The 20295-nt window shown below is 34.3% G+C and overlaps 1 protein-coding gene across 2 annotated transcripts in view; it reads left to right on the top strand.

The window, feature by feature from the left end:
* The window catches only part of LOC128862489 (G-box-binding factor), a 98926-nt gene that overhangs the window by 62689 nt on the left and 15942 nt on the right, over nt 1-20295 (top strand). Inside the window, exon 1 of one of the 2 annotated variants that reach the window (XM_054101145.1) lies at nt 8110-8294. The exons of the other annotated variant lie outside the window; for it this stretch is intronic. The gene's annotated coding sequence lies outside the window, so the exon portion shown is untranslated. Of the gene's footprint in view, nt 1-8109; nt 8295-20295 lie in introns of those variants that run through there. 2 annotated transcript variants of the gene reach the window in all.

Here is a 20295-nt window from a genome sequence, read left to right as displayed (position 1 = left end):
AAACTTGTATTTGATTTTAGATGACGTTACAGTTAATAAAGGGAAAATAGAAAATTTGTATTAAATAAGAGGAACACAAAAAAATACATCGTTCAACAAGAACAGAAAAAAGCTTTCGATAGGGTTAAATTTTTACAAATAACAGAAATAATGGCTTTTACCAAAATGTTATATGTATTTTTGAATTTCGTGTATGGCGGATTTCGTCGTGTGTGAGCATATCGCTCAATCGCATATACTAAAGCGAATTCATAAAAGTTAACTTCGCTTGAGCAACAGCATCATTTGCATGTACTTTGTTTTCGCAATTCGGTAGTTTAATTGTTAGTGAGAATGTAAACAATATGAAAACAAAAATGGCAGTAACAAAAAAGCTAGGCACTTTGACAGTAAATTAGCTGCTATAGCGACGTCACCTTATTGAACTCGTATTTTATTTTTGTACAGCGAATATTGGCAACAAAAATTCGATATTCACGACTAATGTAAACATTAGCATACAGTGAGTCATAAAACTGTGTGTTACAGTATTTATTTTAATTTGTAATTTTTTATATGTGTAATGTGTATTATTTATGAGTAATGTGTATTATTCTGTCCCAATTACCACTCAATTTTAATATCGACTTGAGAGGTTTTTATCGTGTGTTCCCCCTCAAATCCAAAGCTCATAAAATAGGCAGGATTTCTCAGACAATTTTTTTTTTTATTTATTCTAAATAATATTATTCCTATTCGAGTATGCATACATGTTCTTATAATATTTCGGCAAATATTTCTAACAAAAATAACCTAACCTCAAAACTAAGTCATTCCTTCATTTCATATGCACAAAGTACATTTTCCTAAAAAAGATGATGCATTCCAGCATTTTCCAAAACCTTATACATTCAAATAAATATATATGTATATATAATGGGCTCGTACACCCTTTTTGGGTGTTTATCCGAGCTCCTCATCCTATTTGTGACGTGCATCTTGATGTTGTTCTAAATGGATAGCCAAATGGAACGTAGGTTCGAATCTCGGAGAAAGACCAAAATAAAGAAAAAGTGGTTTCTAATAGCGGTCGCCTCTCGGCAGGCAATGCAAAGCCCCCGAGTGTATTTCTGCCATGAAAAAGCTCCTCATAAAAATATATATTCAAATACTCCATGTAAAAAACCCATAAAACTGCACAAAAAAATCCAGTGAGGTAGTATACCATCCCTTTTTCCATATAAAAGCAAGCAAAATGATTTTTATTTAAGTTGTAATTAAATAAACAAAATTGTATCCATATTTTACCCAAAACCAAAAAACGCAGTGAAAACCTCTGCAAAACCTTTGGAAAACCTCTTAAAAAGACCCAAACGTACTATATAAATAAATGTGCGTTGTTTACATAAATTGTTTTCATAAAAAAACCTAGATATAAACAAGGGTAAGATTATTACTTATTATTTCAAAGCACCGAAATCGTTGGAAATACGTTCAAAATCAGAGAAAAAGGGTTCCATACGTGTTTACCACGTGGCTCGAATCTTCTCATAGTAATCCTGCTCACCATCTATTGCAGGTTCAGACTCAATGCTGTCATGAACATTATGCCAAAATAATTATAAGTACAGATATGTGTATATGTATGTGTGTATTTCAACCTCAGTTTTTTCTTCTTCTCGGGAATTAGTCACGTGGGCAGCTTATGCGATTCCACTTGCAAAAGAATTACGATATAAACTCAATAATATTATATTTATATGGCTATAAAGCATTGAACGATATAAACTCAATAATATTATATTTATATGGCTATAAAGCATTGAACAGCGCCCGACTAAAACGATCCACCAAATTATATGTAATATAATAAAAATAATTACTAAGAAATTTCCACTTTGAAGTAAGTACAATATATGTTGTGTTTGCTTTTCTTGTTTGAACAATTAATCAAACGTTGGCGCACACGCACTCATTCATATTTAGTTAATACGCTTAGAGTTTGTGTGCCATTAACAAATAGCATATATATACATAGGTGGCCGAACGTGAGTAACGCCACTGAAATTAATCGCCGCCATTCACACCGTGACTGCCCGCTCTCGCCTGTCTGCGCTCTGTCACTGCAACTTGAACGATCACCGAACGCAGACAGGTGAGCGCAGTGCGGCATAGCGGGAGTGTTATAGACTAGCCAAACAGGTAGAAAAGCAGACAGACAGACAAACAGGCAGTCAGGCAGGTAAACAGGTGACTTTTATGGTGACTCAAGTGCAGTGCGATCATTAATCCGACCATACACACGACTATGCACATAAAAAGTCACACGATCCACGATCACACGGTGGTTCAGTTGCTGACTAATTGAGTGCGTTTAAAATATATGTAAACGCATCGAAAATAGCGTACATATGTATTTCGAGTATTGGTTCACTTTATCATTCGCGCTCTTTCGTGTGCGCATACGCTCGTATACATAAAAAAATAGACTCGTTCACTCTTTCGATGACCCTCTCGCACACGAGCACACACTCATTACCGTGGCCTTATCGCTGGCGCATCGCACTTTGGACTGCACACATTCTGGTAATACTGATTTACAAGCATTTTTTAGGTTAGCGTTACAGAAATTCATTTAATCCGTTCATCAGACACAACAATAATAGCAAGCTTGTGAAACTATTTTCCAACATGATTAGTGTTTTTTTTATTTCTTCGTTTGCTTAACAGGCTTTTTGTTTACAGTTTCTTCTTTCATGGCCCTGCTACACGGCGTATACGTGCCCATAAGCTGCAAAGCTTACCCACGTGTGTGTGTACACACATATACACACGTACGTACCACCGGCTGTTGTCTGGCTGGCGCTTTGTCGATTTGACGCCTTACCCGTCTGCAGCCAATCAATTGTTTGCTTGTGTGTCGCAGCTGTTATCTCTGTTGCATGGCTCGTGTAAGTCATGTCCGCATTTACACACACACATACATATGTGTATGTGTGCCTGTCTACTTGTCTAGCCTTAAGACAAGCGCTTACCGCACCCAGCAGACAACCCACTCCTTTCTCCTATAAACTCAGTTAGCTATTTTGTAATTTTCTGGCAATAAATTCAAGTGAGTATCCACTTGCAGAATTCCATGAGTTGCAAAAAAAACGAAAAAACCCCTACATATAAATGGGGAAAACCATATAAAAGAACAAAAATGCCCGTAGAAAGGCAACAGTCGGCAAACCAAAGCGTGGAGTGCAATTTCTTTTGAATCGAGTATTTGTGGTTTTTAAATTTAGAAGCACAATTTTTATTTTTTCAAGGAGAGACGAAAGCTCAACGAAAACAAAAATATTTAGCCTGCGCCATTTGGTAATTAACGGAAATGATATAATCAATATCGATGAGTGAATTAATCGGGCACTTATACTTATACGTAGGTATATGTGAGTGTCTGTTCTTCTTTCGAAATCGACAGTGAAACCACACCATTTGTTTGTATAACCGCATAGAGCTGCGTAGTGTCTGGCTGTGGAATTAGTGTCAATATGTCATTAATTAAGAAACTCTTTGGTTGAAGAAACTTGCAATACTTGTGATAAATTGCCGATATGGAAAATTGCGTAATATGTATTACTAGCAATGATTTTGAGTTTGAAATGAGTGGTTCAAAGTATCAGTAATGCAAAAGTGAGTGCTGGAATTAGTGCCATAATTGCGTGGGATTATTTGGAATTGTGTTCCTCCGTTATTATTGCAAGCAAATAATGCATAAAGTGTATAATACAAATTACCACACAACACAAGACTGTGGAATAGATTACTTCTCAATAATTTTCAGCTGCGAACTCGTGTGAAATAGCCGTCGGCTTTCGAAAGCGTTTCTAGCTGTTTTCTAGTACGCTTGTAGATGATTTATGACGGCCTTAGTCGCCGTGAAAACACTACATATCGAACTGTAAAAAAGTCGTTTCTAATTAAAGCGGTAACCACTTATCAAGCAATAACAAACTTCCGAGTGTATTTCTGTCCTGAAAGAGTTGCTCATAAAAATCAATTGCCTTTCAACAACACCTTTTCGGCGGTGTTGCAATGGACGAATTAAATTTTCCTAACCAATAATAAATAACCCTCAGCGAAAGCTTTTGAGTTCTTCAAGAATATTAAAAAGCAAAAACCAGTTAATTTTCATATAAATATAATATTGGCGCACTCTTTAATAAAAAAGAAGAACATTCACATATCATCTTAGTATGTTAAAGAAATTATTAGCGTTATTAGGCGTCACGTATATTAAATTCGTAAGTCACAATTTTTTCATAAGTATCAAGGTCACGAAACAGCAATTACAAGGGCGCATCAAGAGTAGCTTCTGAAACAATCAACTTTGGTCTAAGTGAGTTTATTGTTGATCAGCCATTCACCTAACAAAACAACTCAACCCGAGTTAGCACTTTTTTCCTGTTAATCCCTAAATTCCTAGATTCTCATGTAAAACTTAAAATAATAATCATTCAAGATCATAGCTGAACCCATTGGCGGCCAATGCATCACTGCTGATCAGAGAAAAAATCGTGGTCCATATGCCAGTGTATCACTGGCGATCAAATCGGAAATCTGTCCCCAGGTGCCAGCCGTGTTTCTGAGTTTTGAATTAATTACTTTGAGGTGGACCAATTGCTTTGTTTTCTCTGAAATAAAATATATTTTCGTTTAATATTTATTTGTAAGTTCCCTTATACTCTTCCCACTGTAGAAGGAGAACCGAAAGTATAAGGATCAGAAATTTACCACCGGTGGTGCATTGGCAATCATCAGTGATATGCCTGCTATGGAGAGCGAATTTCGATGCACCGGGAGCCAAAGCCTTAAGAATCCATCTCAATAAAGTTGAATGCAAACATTCGGTTTTCTCTGAAATACCAGGCAAAATCCGTTCAAGTGAAATAAGTGCAGATTTATATCAGCTCAATTTTCAGTTTATGATTTACATATATAGAATATGTAAATTATTGTTGACTTAATTTTATTTTACTGTTGAGCTCTAATATCAGTTGCCCACTAAAAATATTCAAGTATGTAAATTAATATCTAAAAATAATTTTCTGCACATAATCTAAATTATAAATCAAATTCACTCCATTAATTTCAAAATGTCAAACAACTGGAATGACAATCCACACAAAAGCCAATAATTGTATAGAATAGCAACAACAAACCTGCTTACCATATTTACATACCATATCCATACCATACGTATGTATATGTATAAGTATATAAACAGCTTTTATAGTTACAATCGTTGCCAACACTGTTGCGGCTGCTGTTGATGCATGAGGTGTCAATTGCGGGTGTCAAATGTTGCTGTCAACACGCCAGCAGCTTTATGTAGCAAACACCAGCCACTAAGCGTGGCAACGTCGTTCGCTATGCCATGCCACTAGTATTTGTACCATTGCAGCTGTATTCTGTATTGTTGAAAATCATAACTGATTACAAGCCATTTGCTGTGGTGAAGGCAAAAAAATGGTTAAATAAATATCGGCCATATTTTTTTCTATTTTCATTTTATTTATTGTATTATGCTTAGGTGACTGTGAAAATCACGCAAATGTGAGGAAATGTATGAATATAAGTGTGTACAGAGTATGCGCATGCATGGTTGAGTTGGGAAATAATACATTGTACCGCGCAAAAATAATGAAAATTGTATTTAATATGTCTAATGAATGCTGCAGCTCGATAAAGAAAGACAAGTGTGGTAGCAAGTATAAGCAACTATTTTATTTTTATCATTATCTTCTCTACAGGGTGATCAAAAAATAATCTAAAATATTTAAGAATGTGAGAGTATAAGTATACACCGAAAAAAGCAAATAAATCCAAATGAACATGGGTCTGAGAGCTAAATATTTTAAAAATATGACAAGTTATTCTTTTCTGAAAATTTCATTTCCAATCACCTGTTTATTTAGCATGTACAAGTAAGCAAAGAACAAGAAAAAAAGTTGTATAAAAGTGGCCGCCTTCTATTCCCAAGCAGGCACATCTTTGCCTTTAAAAATCTCCTGGGTGGATTCTTTGGTATTTTAAATTAATTCCTAGCTAAAGCTCGTCAAGGCTGTTTATAGGCTTACCATCGACTAATAATTTCAAATATACCCAAGAAATAAACCTAGAGCATTTAAATCAGGCAACCTTTCAGGCTAGTACATGCCCTGCCCACGTACGTGGAAAAGTTTGATGAAAATGCTCTCTAACGGCAATCGGAAAATGAGCTGGAACACCATCATATTCGCACCACATAAATGGGAACCATTGTGTAACCAATAACATGCATGTAACAAAAGAGCGAAAAAACAGGATAGATATGCATTCCTCCAAAATGGTACCCATATTTATTAAGGCTTTGGACGTCTTCGATTCGCCTTGTGCTAGCAGCAACTGACATATCATACATAAACTTATGTTGGCAGCGCCAAAAAACTACATTTATTTGGAAGCGCTTAGTGAGTATTAGCAATGAAACTTACTAATACCACAGAAGAGAGTTGATAGCATTGAATATAGGGAGTCATACCAGTTTTGCTGTTGTTGCAGTGTTTGCTTTCATATGCACGTTTTTCGTTGAGCGAGCAGACCCCACACATAACGAAGAGAGAAGTGGCGAATCGAAGACGAAGGCGTAAATATTTTGCATACTTTTTTTAACACCCTTTATAACTAATACATGCTCGCATTTCTTTTTCTTGCTTTGCAACTATGCATGTTTTGGTTGGTAGTTGTTTTTATTTTTGTTGCCTCGCTAGCTGGTTTGCCGGGCTGTCTAGCCCTTATGTCTGGCGTTGCGCACGCTACGCTTGAGCAAGGCGTCTCAAGGTCTTTACATTCACTCGCCCACAAAGTTGCAAACAAATAGTCGAATGCTCTGCGATGTTGGCTTGGTAACAAACACGCAATACATTAGTGGGTAAAACTATTCATAGCAAAATAAGTAACAATGTTGTTTACAAGAAATTCATTAAAAGGTTACAATTTTTAAATTTAGATTTTATACAATTTTTCGAATCATTGCGAGTTGACGTACTAAAAAAAATCCGTTTTGTTTCCTATAGAGTGTTTTGGTAATTTTTACAGTTTTTGCTCGCTAAAAGCGAAAACACGAGCCTCGTGGCTGAAAACGGTAACAGTTTTCATGGTACTAATGCTTTAAAAGCTAATCATGCGCAATTTTCATGGATTTCGTTCGATCAATTTTAATACTAGCGAACTAAATATTGAAACCGCTATAATAAAACTGGATACAAAAAGAAGCGCTGTATGCACATATGAATGTATATGGGGGTATCATAGGAGCTTGAACTACGTGAGATAGCATCAAGTACAAATGGTCGTGATCAAAACGAGATGAGCTGACGCAAACGGTAGCCAAATCAGAATTTACGGTCAAGAAGTTTTGCATTTTTTGTATATTTAGTAGGATTGGCAGAGGATTGTACTACTTCCTTACAGTCATACTCTGAATTTAAACCTGAAATGTACACAATTGGATCATCAGGGAGAAGCAATTGCCCAAAAGGTGCAATGATACTTTCCTTACCTGATTAGCAACAACATAATAATTTAATAAAGAACCTGCATTATATATATATTTCCCCCCCGGAGTTCCTAGGGGGAACAAAGGGCCTCAATAAAATGTTAAAATTAGATTTATTTAAAGCTACGAATTTGTTTTGTCGCCAAATGCGACCTTCTTGTAGTGCTTCCGCTTCCACTAGTCGCCTCCACGTGTTAGATGGCCTACCATATCTCCGACTGCCTTGCTGGTTCCAGTTTAGGGCTGCTTTTGTACTATCTCCACATGATTTTCGCGGTGTGTGGCGGATACATTTCCACTTTCGCCGTCGGATGTCAAGATGAACGGGTATTTACTTCGGTAATGCCCAAAGGTCGGTGTTAGTGATAAATAGTGATTTATAAATACCTGTATGATGCATTCTATGGTATATCACGCAACTTGCATTATTTACTTATTATTGCATAACTATTTCAGAGTAATTCCCTAGTATTTAGTTGTGCAAAATTACCCATATTTTGTAATATCTCTTACACAGTTTATTTGGCTTTGTACCTTTGCAGGTCGTATATTATTGATTGCAGTTGGCATTTCATTGAGCGTCGCATGCATCAGCGTTTTGATTGTTGCCATAAATTGTTATCGTGTCACGGCGCTGAAACGTCGTGCCACTGTCGCTCTGACATTACCAATTCCACTGTTGCCCGAAGATCAGACACTTCTGCACACTGAGCCGGACAATCCTGTACCCGTAAGTAAACCACAAAAAAACATAATAATATTAAAATCAAAGCTTTCTAAATTTTTTCTTGAATTCTTTAAAGTTAACAATATTTTCATAATAGATAATATAAGTCATTTTGAAATAATGAGCTTTCAAATTAATTCTAACAATACAAATTTCTCCAGAAACAACTTCACAATTTCCATCTTAACAGTTTCAAAGTTATATTAGGGTACTGTTTTACCAAGAATTCACACAGATGTTTTTTTTTTTGGGATCAGGGAATATTTCTTCCGCCCTATCTTGATTCATGCCTGATACGATTAACCGTTCCAACGAGACTATTCGCCAATGCTCTGATCCTCAAGAGGTTGTATCCTAGTAAACTGAACCTCATTCTTCGAAATGGTTTGCATTCGCACAGTAAGAACTGAATCAATCCTTCTTCTTACTCTACAGCTCCTTCAAAAATCGTTATATGAGGATCCGTCCTGCCTGAAAAGGCGTATTATTTGTTTTTCGAGAGGCTGAAATGTCACTTTCTTCGTTCTTAGATAGTTGACCAATTGATAATGTGTTTCCTTGCATATTAGTCCACCGGCTGTTAGTAGTCCACCCACTTAGAGCTCGTTCTCTTTAACTTATACAAATCAGAAATAGCTGTAAATGTTTGAATTCGATTCCCCAAGCTGTGAGAGATGTGAGAGTTTGTCGGAGCAATGCAATGCAAAAATACCTGAGACACATATAGGTGATGGATAATAATGACAGAGACACATATAGGTGATGGATAATAATGACAGCCGAGAAGTCATCTTCCTTATATCACATTTTTTAATGGAGATCTGTCTAGATTTTTTTGCTACTGTTTTTTAAAAAATTTAGCACTGTTAGATGAGTACAACCTATCCTTCTTGCAGTCTCTCGTTTGCACACTCTTTATTCCTCCAAAGCGACTTAACGTGAATTTAGCATTAGGCCAGAAAGGGATACAAATCCAGCCAGACGTGGATTACTCTTATGATTTGTTGTATCATATATTATATGTATATATATAATTGGCGCATACACCCTTTTTGCGTGTTTGGCCGAGCTCATCCTCGTATTTGTAGTGTTCGTCTTGATGTTTTTCCACAAATGGAGAGACCTACAGTTTTCTTTTTTTCCGCCTACGAATGGAGCTTTTTCATGGCAGAAATACACTTGGAGATTTGCCATTGTCTGTCGAAGAGCGACCACTACTAGAAAACACATTTTCCTATGCTCTTGTGATTATCGAATTCATTTTACATGCTACCTCCCCAGATATCTTACGTTCTGTAATACAATTATCAAGTGCGAGGTTATCTATGGTATGACGCAGGTACAGGTAAACACAGGTAAACTCAAAATTATTATCCAAAAGCTATTTTACAATAAAGTTAAGCAAATGCTTTATCAATACCAGAATGTGTATATACAAACGAGTGTGTATACAAATGCATGTATATGACTACATACATATTTCTGTATGCATGTTAGTGCGTGAATTGCGAAATATTATTCACCAGCTACTGTCACTGCAATAACAATTGAAATTATACCAAAGTGCAATTCTTACCCGAATTTGGCATACAATAAAATTTTAATGCTTCAATTTCCTCTTTTGTTCAAAGCTAATGGCTTTATTCGTAGACAAAACAAAAACGGAGAAAAAGTAAAAGCAAAGCAAAAAGGGAATACTTTGTGCGTCAGCAATTTTTAGCTAAGTGAATGTAGTATTAGGTGAAAAAGGGATACATATCCAGCCAGACATGGCTTACGTTTATGACTGCAAGTATGTATATATGTAATTATTTACGTATGCCAAAACCTCGGGAAATAAATACAGGCATAGCTAATGGTGGTACATATACATACTTACATATATACACGTTAACTTAAAAGCGATCCAGTGAATTGGAAAAATTGTTGTCTGAAGTTTCGCAAATCGAAATTCACACACACTTACTTATATGCGTCTTGATTACAACGTTTATATGTAAGTACATATATAGAATATTGTTGTTTAAGGCCTTCTGTCTGGCTTTATCCGTAGTTACATACAGGGGCATACAAATATGTGGATGCCTAATACATATTTATACATATTTACCAGTATTGTAGTTACCAAATATTATCATTTAGTATGTATGTGTGTACTCAAACATGCATACATCCTTTAATTGTTTACTTTGGTGTGCTTGTTATGCCGACTACTAGCAAATACCTTTATTTGCTGTCTACAGGTAAATTACAAACGCATATTAGTCTCCAATTTCCACAAAAAAGCGTTTTTAAAAGCCTTTTTATTAATCAATTTACGCGTCTGGCCTTGCTTTTGACATAGATAACGTGCCGTACCGCATGCGCCTTTTAACTTAAACGCTAACGCACACACTGCACATACATACAGACTTACATATATGGAGGTGATTCGATTTTAAAAATACATACATATATATATATAATACGAAGCTGATATGCATGTACATATGTACGTGTTCTTTACTTGTGCATAGCTATATAGACATAAATGCATACTCATGAGTTTTATAATTGGATTGCTATGCAGTTTTCGACATTAGCTGCTTTTAAAAAAAGCTCAAATATATGTCGAAATAAGGAAAATAAATCTAAGCAGCAAAAAATAGATGAATACAGAGATTTATAGACCAATATGCTTAATTGCACCAACACATTATTGTAAGTTTAAGATAATTTGGTTAAATTTTCCAATAATTTATTTACTTAAGAGATGTTCGCACCTTCAGCTGAATTGCCTTATTTCCGTTAATCAAATTCTTGACCTACTTAAAATATATGAAATTAGCGCTCACTTAAAAATGTTTGGCTGATCTTTTCTCTCTACCATTGTACTGTGCGCCTTGCTATTGTTCTACAAATGTATGCATCTACCCGTACCTTAGTCATGTGCTAAGCCACTGTCCCGCAGTGCGTATGAGTAACATTAAGAGAAAAAGCAATTTATCAAAATCAACGCCCATCAAGGCATTTGAAGTTTAACTGCATGCTCACCACATACCTATGTACATATCTGTTTGTACTTTAATAAAATAAATGTATTCTTAAATTTTTCGAGCTTGAATAATGTATCCGATTGGCAGCAGAATTTTTCTCGTTGCCAGGCACAGACCTATAATTTTAACTAATGCCACAGATCTACAAAAATCACTTTTTTTTGTATATAAGACTGGTTTCCAATAAATTTTTGTGCACTTAACACGATTCTGGGGTACAAACGGGTCCATCACGTCGAAACAGCCATGTAAACCTGTGGAAATAATCTAATATATATTAGGAATGAATGCATAAATTATATATTTTTTGAAGTAGTATACGTACACACACATATACATATACATATATACATGCCTGAGCATATGATTTGCTTAACAAAAGTTCACCTAAACAACATCCGTCTAAGCAGTGATTCGTCGCTTTCGTTAACTTTTTTGTAACCAAAATTTCTAAGCATACCCAAAATATACAAAAGGAATGCGTCTACATAACTTAAGTCACGCGGAAATAAGAGACGCAGACTATTAGACTGCAGACGTCCTTGAAGAAAACTGTAAGAGCTTTTAAGCAAAAGCAAAGCAAACAAAATGAAAGAAATCAAATAAACAAAGCAAAGAGACTTGAACGAAGGAAAGTAGATGTAAAATATAATAAAGTTTTAAATAAGGAAAATTATGAAAGGAGAGGATTTTCAAAAGGAAGGGGGGGAATAAATATAAATGGTTTTCGTGGAGAATAGGTTTATGAAATTGAGAAATGTTTTGTTGAATTTAAATTTGAATTTTGAATTTGATTCTCCTGATAAAATTCCTACTGCTAGAAGAAAGTGAAAATAGTTAAATTACAATTTTCCTGCGGCTATGACTACTTCATACTTTAGTACTTTTCAAACGAAATTATTTTCTTGAAACAGATTGATAGAGGTTTTTCAATATTCAAAAAACTCCCAGCAATTTTTGACCATGAGATAATCATTCCGTTTTGTTCGTAATGGGTACCATTCAAGTGGATACCTCTCAGCCAATGTGTGCTTTCGTGAGATATAATTTGCTTAAGCGATTATGCAAGCCCAAGAAAAAGACAGCCGCAAACTTCGAAAAATCAAAGAAGAAAACAACAAACCGAAAACAATAACAACAACAAATTACTGTAGTGGTATGCCTTCGTTGTATAATAACAGACACAAACACATATGCGAAGTGACGAGAGCAGGTCTATATTCCTGCGTGAGTAAAGGATATGTATATAACATACAAATGGAGAAAAAGTGTAAGCGAGAAAACGAGAAGTCGAGTAAGAAGTAGGAGAAATAATTGTACAAAACTCAGTTAAGTGAATTTCAGGCTCAACTGGCGCTATACGTCGTACAAATATATCTAAAGTGGAAGCAATTTGAGGCGTCTACCGAATACTTCAAGGACTTTTGCTTCCTTCTGGGCAACGAAGTGACGCAAACAGGAGAAATAGTGGGCAAAAAATATATAACATGGCAAAAAATAAATACGTAGACAAAAATTGTTGTCACGTAACTAAATACAAACATATTTAGCCTAAATAATCTGGTATGAAAACGCATAAAACGTCTGAAACCCCTAACCAATTTACGCTGCCGCTGAATAAACTTTGAAAGTCGATTAAATGGCTGTGTAAAAGAAAGCGCATGAAGCAAAACTGCTAAGATGTAACCATGCAATTTTGTGTGCTGAAATTGGCAACAAGAACAACAACAAAAATGCTGAGTGTGCAGTTCGCAAGAGAAAACGTGCTGGGACAATTGTGCGTATGTATGTACATAGTGAGTATTTTAATGAAGGTGCGGCGGAGATGACTCTTTAGCAAACACTCCATTTAGCTTAGCCATATAATTTGCAAAGGTGTCTGGCACGTGCAAGCCATTGCCAATTAATTTAATATGCGTGCGTGTGTTTGAATAGCTATTTTATTATTAGTGGCCTTTTATTGCTAAGCCTGTTTTTGAGTATAAGTTCAAAAATAAAAAATAAATAAATCTTCCTCAAATATGAGCACAGCCTAATGCAGTATTTTTTCTAATAACAATATCGACATGCTAGTTATATATGATGGAGTTAGTAAAATAATGAAATAATTCGTTTTTATTATTTATTTCACGGAAAGGAAAAATATTCATGTTTGTAAAAAAAAGTTTTGGACGCAAACGGGTTAACTTTCGAAGATATAAAGATATTGAAAAAATATTCTGCAATGTTATTTTCTAAGCTGAATTAGTCATTTTTATTTAGATATAAACATTTTTATATATGATAAATAATAATAAATAGGTCAAGATGTGGGTGAGTTAAACATATCCTAAAATCAACATCAATAGTCCCATTACTCTGATGCCGTTGACAAAATTTGTGGAAATTTTTATTTATATCTTTTAAGCTTGAACCCTAAGAGCGTAGCCGATTTTTTGAAACAAATATTTTCAAAAGCTAATGTTATATATAAAAACACTCGATTTTGAAGTAGATGCTTTCCATTTCAATTCAGCCGGGCTATTCGGAACATGTTCTTCGATTTCGATGTAACTCAAATATGTTGCTCTCTGGTCAATATAATGAGACACATACATATTTTTTTGTTCACCCGAAAAACATTTTTCTCAAGATTTATCGGCAATTTTGTTTTTCGGCTCAAAATCGATTTTTTTTATTTATGTAAAAAATTTTTTTTTAATTGCTCATATAGGTATATATATATAATTGGCGTGTACACTCTTTCTGGGTGTTTGGTCGAGCTCCTTCTCCTTATTGTGGCGTGCGTCTTGATGCTGTTCCACAAATGGTAGGTCCCTCAAATTCAAGCCGACTCCGAATGGCAGATATTTTTTTATGAGGAGCTTTTTCATGGAAGAAATACACTCGGAGGTTCGCCATTGCCTGCCGTGGGGCGACCGCTATTAGAAAAATGTTTTTATTAGTTTTGCTTTCACCGAGATTCGAACCAACGTTCTCTCTGTGAATTCCGAATGGTAATCACGCACCAACCCATTCGGCTACGGCGGCCGCCAATTGCTCATAACTTAGTCAAAAATGAACCGATTTTAATGAATCTGGGTTCAAACTGATAGCCACTAGTTGCATAACTCATAATTAATTAAATTGATAAAATATTACCCTGCGATTCACCAGCCTATTCAAATTGAAAAAAAATAAACGAAGTTTTACACAGCTATTAATATATGAAATTTACGATTTTAAAGAAATAAATATAAATAAAAATTTTAAATAAAATAATAGTGATTTTTATTATAATAATAGTTTGAATAATAACTTAGAAGGCCATGAAAACGTCTTGAGATCAATCGAACGAAAAATAAATGCAAGTTATGTGTCGGCATGTGTGTACAAAATTTGGGATGTACAAATGAAAAAGTTTTTTTTTTTTTAATTAATGTTGTCGTAGACGCCAACGCAGACGTAGCTGCGCATTTAAAGACCTGTTAACCAAATAGTTTCAACCAGGGCTCCAAAAAAACAAAGTTAGAGCCATGAAGCTAAAATTAAAGTCAAATGCGGCGAAACTGAATCAGCGAGAAAACGTCAAAAAATTCAAGCTGCTGACGTTAATGCCAAGAGTGCTGATATGCATACATATTCATGAAAGCTGCAAGGCGTAGACAAAACAAGCAAACGAATAAAAAGAAACAATAATTAAAATATGTAAAAAGTTAAGAGAGATTCATGAAACAAGACGCAACTTGATTAAAAACAAGCAGACACTGCATACAAAATCAACCTTGTTTACATGAATTAAAGAAATAAATACAAAACAACGTTAGACACCATCAAACAAGCAACAAAATAGAAAGCAAAATCTCCGTTAAAAATCAAACCTCGGGAATGAAGATAAAATTTATGCCTCAAATGCTTAGACAGCATTCCTATAACGAAACTTTTGTCGGCATAACAAACGGCAACTCCGTAATTTGCAATTATTTCTGTTTTGCTGCCTAACACGCTTAAAAAAAGGTAAAACATCTAGAAAACGCAATTTATATAAATTAGGGTGCCTCACATAATATTTGTTACATTTAAAGACTTCCAAAAAAATATTTTGGAGAAATATTAAAATTTCCGATTGCTGGGACGATTTGAAAATTGCATCCAAAATTCAAATTTTTGAAAATAAATCAATTTAAAAAAATGTCCCAAAAAACAACCTCATTTTAAAGAAAAGTTAAAAAGTTTGCATAAAAAACGGAAATCTCCCTTTTTCTCGTCGCTCTCTCGACAACAAATTAGCGCAACAAGAGTTGCCCTATATTAACGCGGTATAAATGCAGTAGTTCAAATACATGCATATTCATACAACCAACGGACGATAATCAGCAAAGGCCGCTGAAAACAAAATACCAAAGAAATTATTTTGATATGCGAAGAAAACAACACACAATAAAAAAGTTAAAAGAACAGTACTTCGAAGGACAACATAGTAATTAAATTTCACGGTCAGAAATACGTACATTCATATGTATGTAAATATTTACAGGTGTTTATACCATACATATGTATTTTAGAGGTTTTGTAGTTTGTTAGTGCGAATAAGAATATTTAATAAGCAAATTGAAGAAATTAAATTAAATTTAGTATGTATGCATACATATTTATGTGTGTACATATAAGTACAGATGTATCTACATATAGTTGGAAATATTTTATACTTGTATTAACCCTTAAAGCACAAATGTTCCTTTTCCCTCGAAATAAATACATTTGATGTTTTATTCTAAATCAAATTTGTTCCACGACTTTTTTGGTAGTTGAGGTTAAACTATCTAAACAGATAGGCTGCCTATAGAACCGAAGTGTGTTTAAGAGACTCAGAAATGTTTAATATTGAAATATGTAGCTTTTATTAAGAAATGGGATTATTTACTGATATGTAAAAATATCATAAAAGTAAAGACTATTCTGAAGATCTCTATTAAAGCACGCAATTTAATAAACTTAAACCTCAACATTTTATTTGTGGCGAGATTTAAGCATACAATTAAAAAAAAAAGCCCCACTACAACATGAATAACGGTCATATATGTATGTCATGGTCTACTAAGAATAATTCAAAGATACAGTAATTTCAAGCTTATACAACATCCAAACAATTGGATACAATTTTTTGGACTCAAAATTATTACTCTGAACCACCATATTTAATCAATCGATTAAAGTTTTCTTGGAATTAAATGAAACCAACAAAAAATGAAGAAAATGTCGTTTTGCTTTTAAAACCGCATCAGAATTCAGATTATACCTACATAAATATGTACATATGATACATAGTTCCTACACCCAGTTACTGATAAATTTTTTGCAACTAAATTTTAAACTTATGTTTATATATTTTCAATAGTAAACACCAATCGGGTCTGCATATACGTTCCGCCTTTTTTATGTTTGTCACATATTTTGTATGTATGTATGTATGCACACACTTGATATTTGTCCGCCGCCAGTCCTTTTCTGAAGCCAAATTTTGAGAGTAACTTCGGCTATCACGTCAGAGGGGTTTCGGCAGCAGAATTGTATCCGCTTAGTTCACACGCATTCTTACACTCGTTCAGTCAGTCGTTGTTTAGACGGCAACTAAATAATATTTTTTTGGAGGCTACGTTGAATTTTTTCGTATATCACTAGCACATTCTCAGCTTTGTTGAAAACAAACCGCTGCCACATCCCCTGTTACGTGAGCAAATCAGCTGATTCTTTCGAAATCACTTAGAGCCAGTTAATAGTCCAATTTTTTTGGTCACACCTTCAGAATTCTCTCTACCGTGGATTTCATCTGCTAATTGTACGAGTACTTCCTATTTTTGTGGAGAGTAAGCTACCGGCTAACTTCTCTTAAAAAGTGCAGTATGTATTAGAGGCAGGTTTTGCTAGATTAACTCTTAACAGAGTCATTCATGTGAAAGAAAAAAATTAAGGGTTTTCCAATAAGAGGTGTTATTTTGATATTCAAAGAAAAATGCTATTTTTTCATATAAATTATCGGATGTTTATTTCATTATAAAGAGGAAGGTATGTCGGTAATAGTGGAAATTTCATCAGGCAAATGACCAGCACGACCATGCTTACAGAACAATATCCTTTTTATGAAATTTTCCATAACCGAATTGCAAAGTGACTATGCCCTCGATAGCCTCACGAATTCCATCTTTGAGGTCTTGAATCGACCCTGGGATGTTGACCGTCTCTTTCACATGGCCCCAAAGAAAAAAAGTCACAAGTCATATGGTATTTTTAATACCATAAAAAACTACCGTGCGGCCTAAACCATTGAAGGTTGGATGCTCCACACCAACTATTATTTTATTAAATTTTTTTGCTTAACTCCTGCCAGTCATCAATGCGGCCGACTAGCAAGCGACTCAACTATTTTGCCATTGATACTTTATTCATTCTTGCATACGTATGTATGTATGTATGCACGAATTATAATACGTACGGGAATTTTTAGTTTTTCCGTGAACAAAGGTTTCATATTACAATAACAATTTTTTATATGTATGAATTTACTCCCGCTGTGCATACACATCGACTTATACGTACGTATGTACACACATGCAACCATATTGATATGTACATACATACATATGTGCAGGTTGCACTACTTTTTGTTATTCGGCATTTATTGCAGCCGACGAAATTCAATACAAAACATCCTGTTTGGACCAGACGCAGTGCAAAATGCTGCAAGCCGCTTGTGTATAACGACTGTCAACAGAAGGAGATCAAACAAACTAATTTTAGACTGTTGGAAGACATGCATATACATATATGTCTATATGTATAAGTATTCATGTATATATATATGTATATACCCAAATAAACCAGTAGCCAGAAATTATGTACTCTACTCTATTTGCTTTTGTAAAAGCAAACCTCTTAATAGATACATACGAACGTATACTGGTATAATATTTAATCGAATTCTTCGCATGCCACCTCTCTGTACCTAAAAGCACAATTCAATTTCCTCTTCAATGTTCTTAAATAATTTATAAACAAATTTCAATGCCAGTAATACGTGGCCGCATTGCTGGGAAAGTATGTATCTACTATACATATAGCATATATGTACGTACATATACTCATATGAATGCAAGCATATGTGATGAAACTATATGAAACTCCATCTCATCAACAAATTCCTACATTCCGTCCTGTATACGAGTATGTATGTATGTAAATATGCCAGACATACAGCTTCAAGCACTTTAGCATTTCGCATTTTCAACTTTTCAACAAGCGAAGAAGAGAAGTACATATATGTACATGTGTATATGTAAATACTTTCGAAAAAAAATTGCAAATTACTGCTTTCTACATATATTATATATACATACCGGCAAACAAGTACAGGGTATGTTAGGTAGCTGAAGGTAGCTGGTAACAGTTGCCATGTCTTAAATGCATTTTAAACTTATTCAATTTAAACTCAAAAACGAAACAACTGGCAAAAAGCTGGTAGAAAAAGTAAGATAAATATTGTATAATGTTAAATCATAAGGTTGTCATATTTGCGCAAAGCTACCAATTTTTAAACCCATCCGGTTTTTCTTCTATTTTTCATCTGTGAAGCTTGATTTCGAGTTAAACACTGCCATTGGACAATACCATTTTTCGGCAATGCATTTATGTATATTATTTCAAGCTTCACTCAGTGATTCGAAGAACCGCAGATTTGAAAGCATTTTTTTTTTTCTTTTTAAATTTGCAATCTACCCATCCAGCGATATTTAACAAACATAGGCTGCAGTAGAGTAATAGACAGAGTAGTAACAGAATTACGTTATAAATATGCTGTATGCTCTACTCTGTTCATTACATGCTATAATTATGTTCATTACGTATGTTAAGCAACACTGCAACAAAATATCAATTTAAAATATAACAGCAGGGAAATTATACGAGAAACGGACTCAACCACTTTTTTCTGCGTGTAGACTGGAACATTGCATTGCAGTTATGGCAGCAATTTCTTTACTTAGTTTCAAACCTGATTTCAAACCTTTCTCAGAAATTCGATGAACCCCAATTTAAAAGACTTCCTTTTTTCTAGGTATGTAATATAAGTAAATAAATACGTCTATTAGCAGAAACATTGTGCACTGTCAGCAGAAACTGGCAGAATTCTGATAGAATTTAAATTTTCATTTTAATATGTTAAACGACACTTATCTAAGACTTTAATTTAAACAAATATAAAATGTAAAATTAAAAACAATTTAAATTATTCCCACAATTTTCATAGTTTTCGAAGTTTTCACGACCATAAAAGTATGTATATATTGTATTGTATATGACTTGAAGCAGCGAAGCTGTGGCTTGTTCTTTGTTCTTTCACATAATGCTATTATGCCCTTCAAATCATTTCCGACAAAAAATGATTAACCCATTGGACGCTTTTTTTTTAAGACTTCGGTTCGGCACCCGGGCTTGGCCTTATTTCGTCCTTTTCGAGAATCCTTTTTAAATGATTATATCCATAAATCGATAGTTAATTAAATTTTTGGGAGCTTCCTGGAAACTGAAGTCGTTAGCTATAACAGAAATATTTTCACGTCTAAAGTCTAAAAAGTCTGGCCAGATCCGGGTGCCCAACGACGCGTTAAAAAGTTAAAATATTGCAATAATATCGAGGGTTCAAATAAAAATAAATCAAAGTTTATTTTAACAAACATACGAAAAAGGCTTTCTAAATCACTCTAAAGATGGCGCAAATATATATTGTATAAGTTAATGCAACATTTATTCCTATTTCAATATTTAGTTATTTCATATCAGTTATCCTATTTCAATATTTAGTTATTTCATATCAGTTATCCTATTTCAATATTTAGTCAGCATATTTCATGACTGCTTACATTGCAGCTAAATGCTTATAACTCATTTATGCTTACTTTACTGTGCCAAATAATAAGAAATGCTAATCAATAAAT

This window comes from Anastrepha ludens, chromosome 4 (assembly GCF_028408465.1).
Source record: "Anastrepha ludens isolate Willacy chromosome 4, idAnaLude1.1, whole genome shotgun sequence".
NCBI lineage: Eukaryota > Metazoa > Arthropoda > Insecta > Diptera > Tephritidae > Anastrepha > Anastrepha ludens.
Note: the sequence above shows the minus strand (reverse complement) of the source record. Positions and strands in the feature narration are given on the sequence as shown.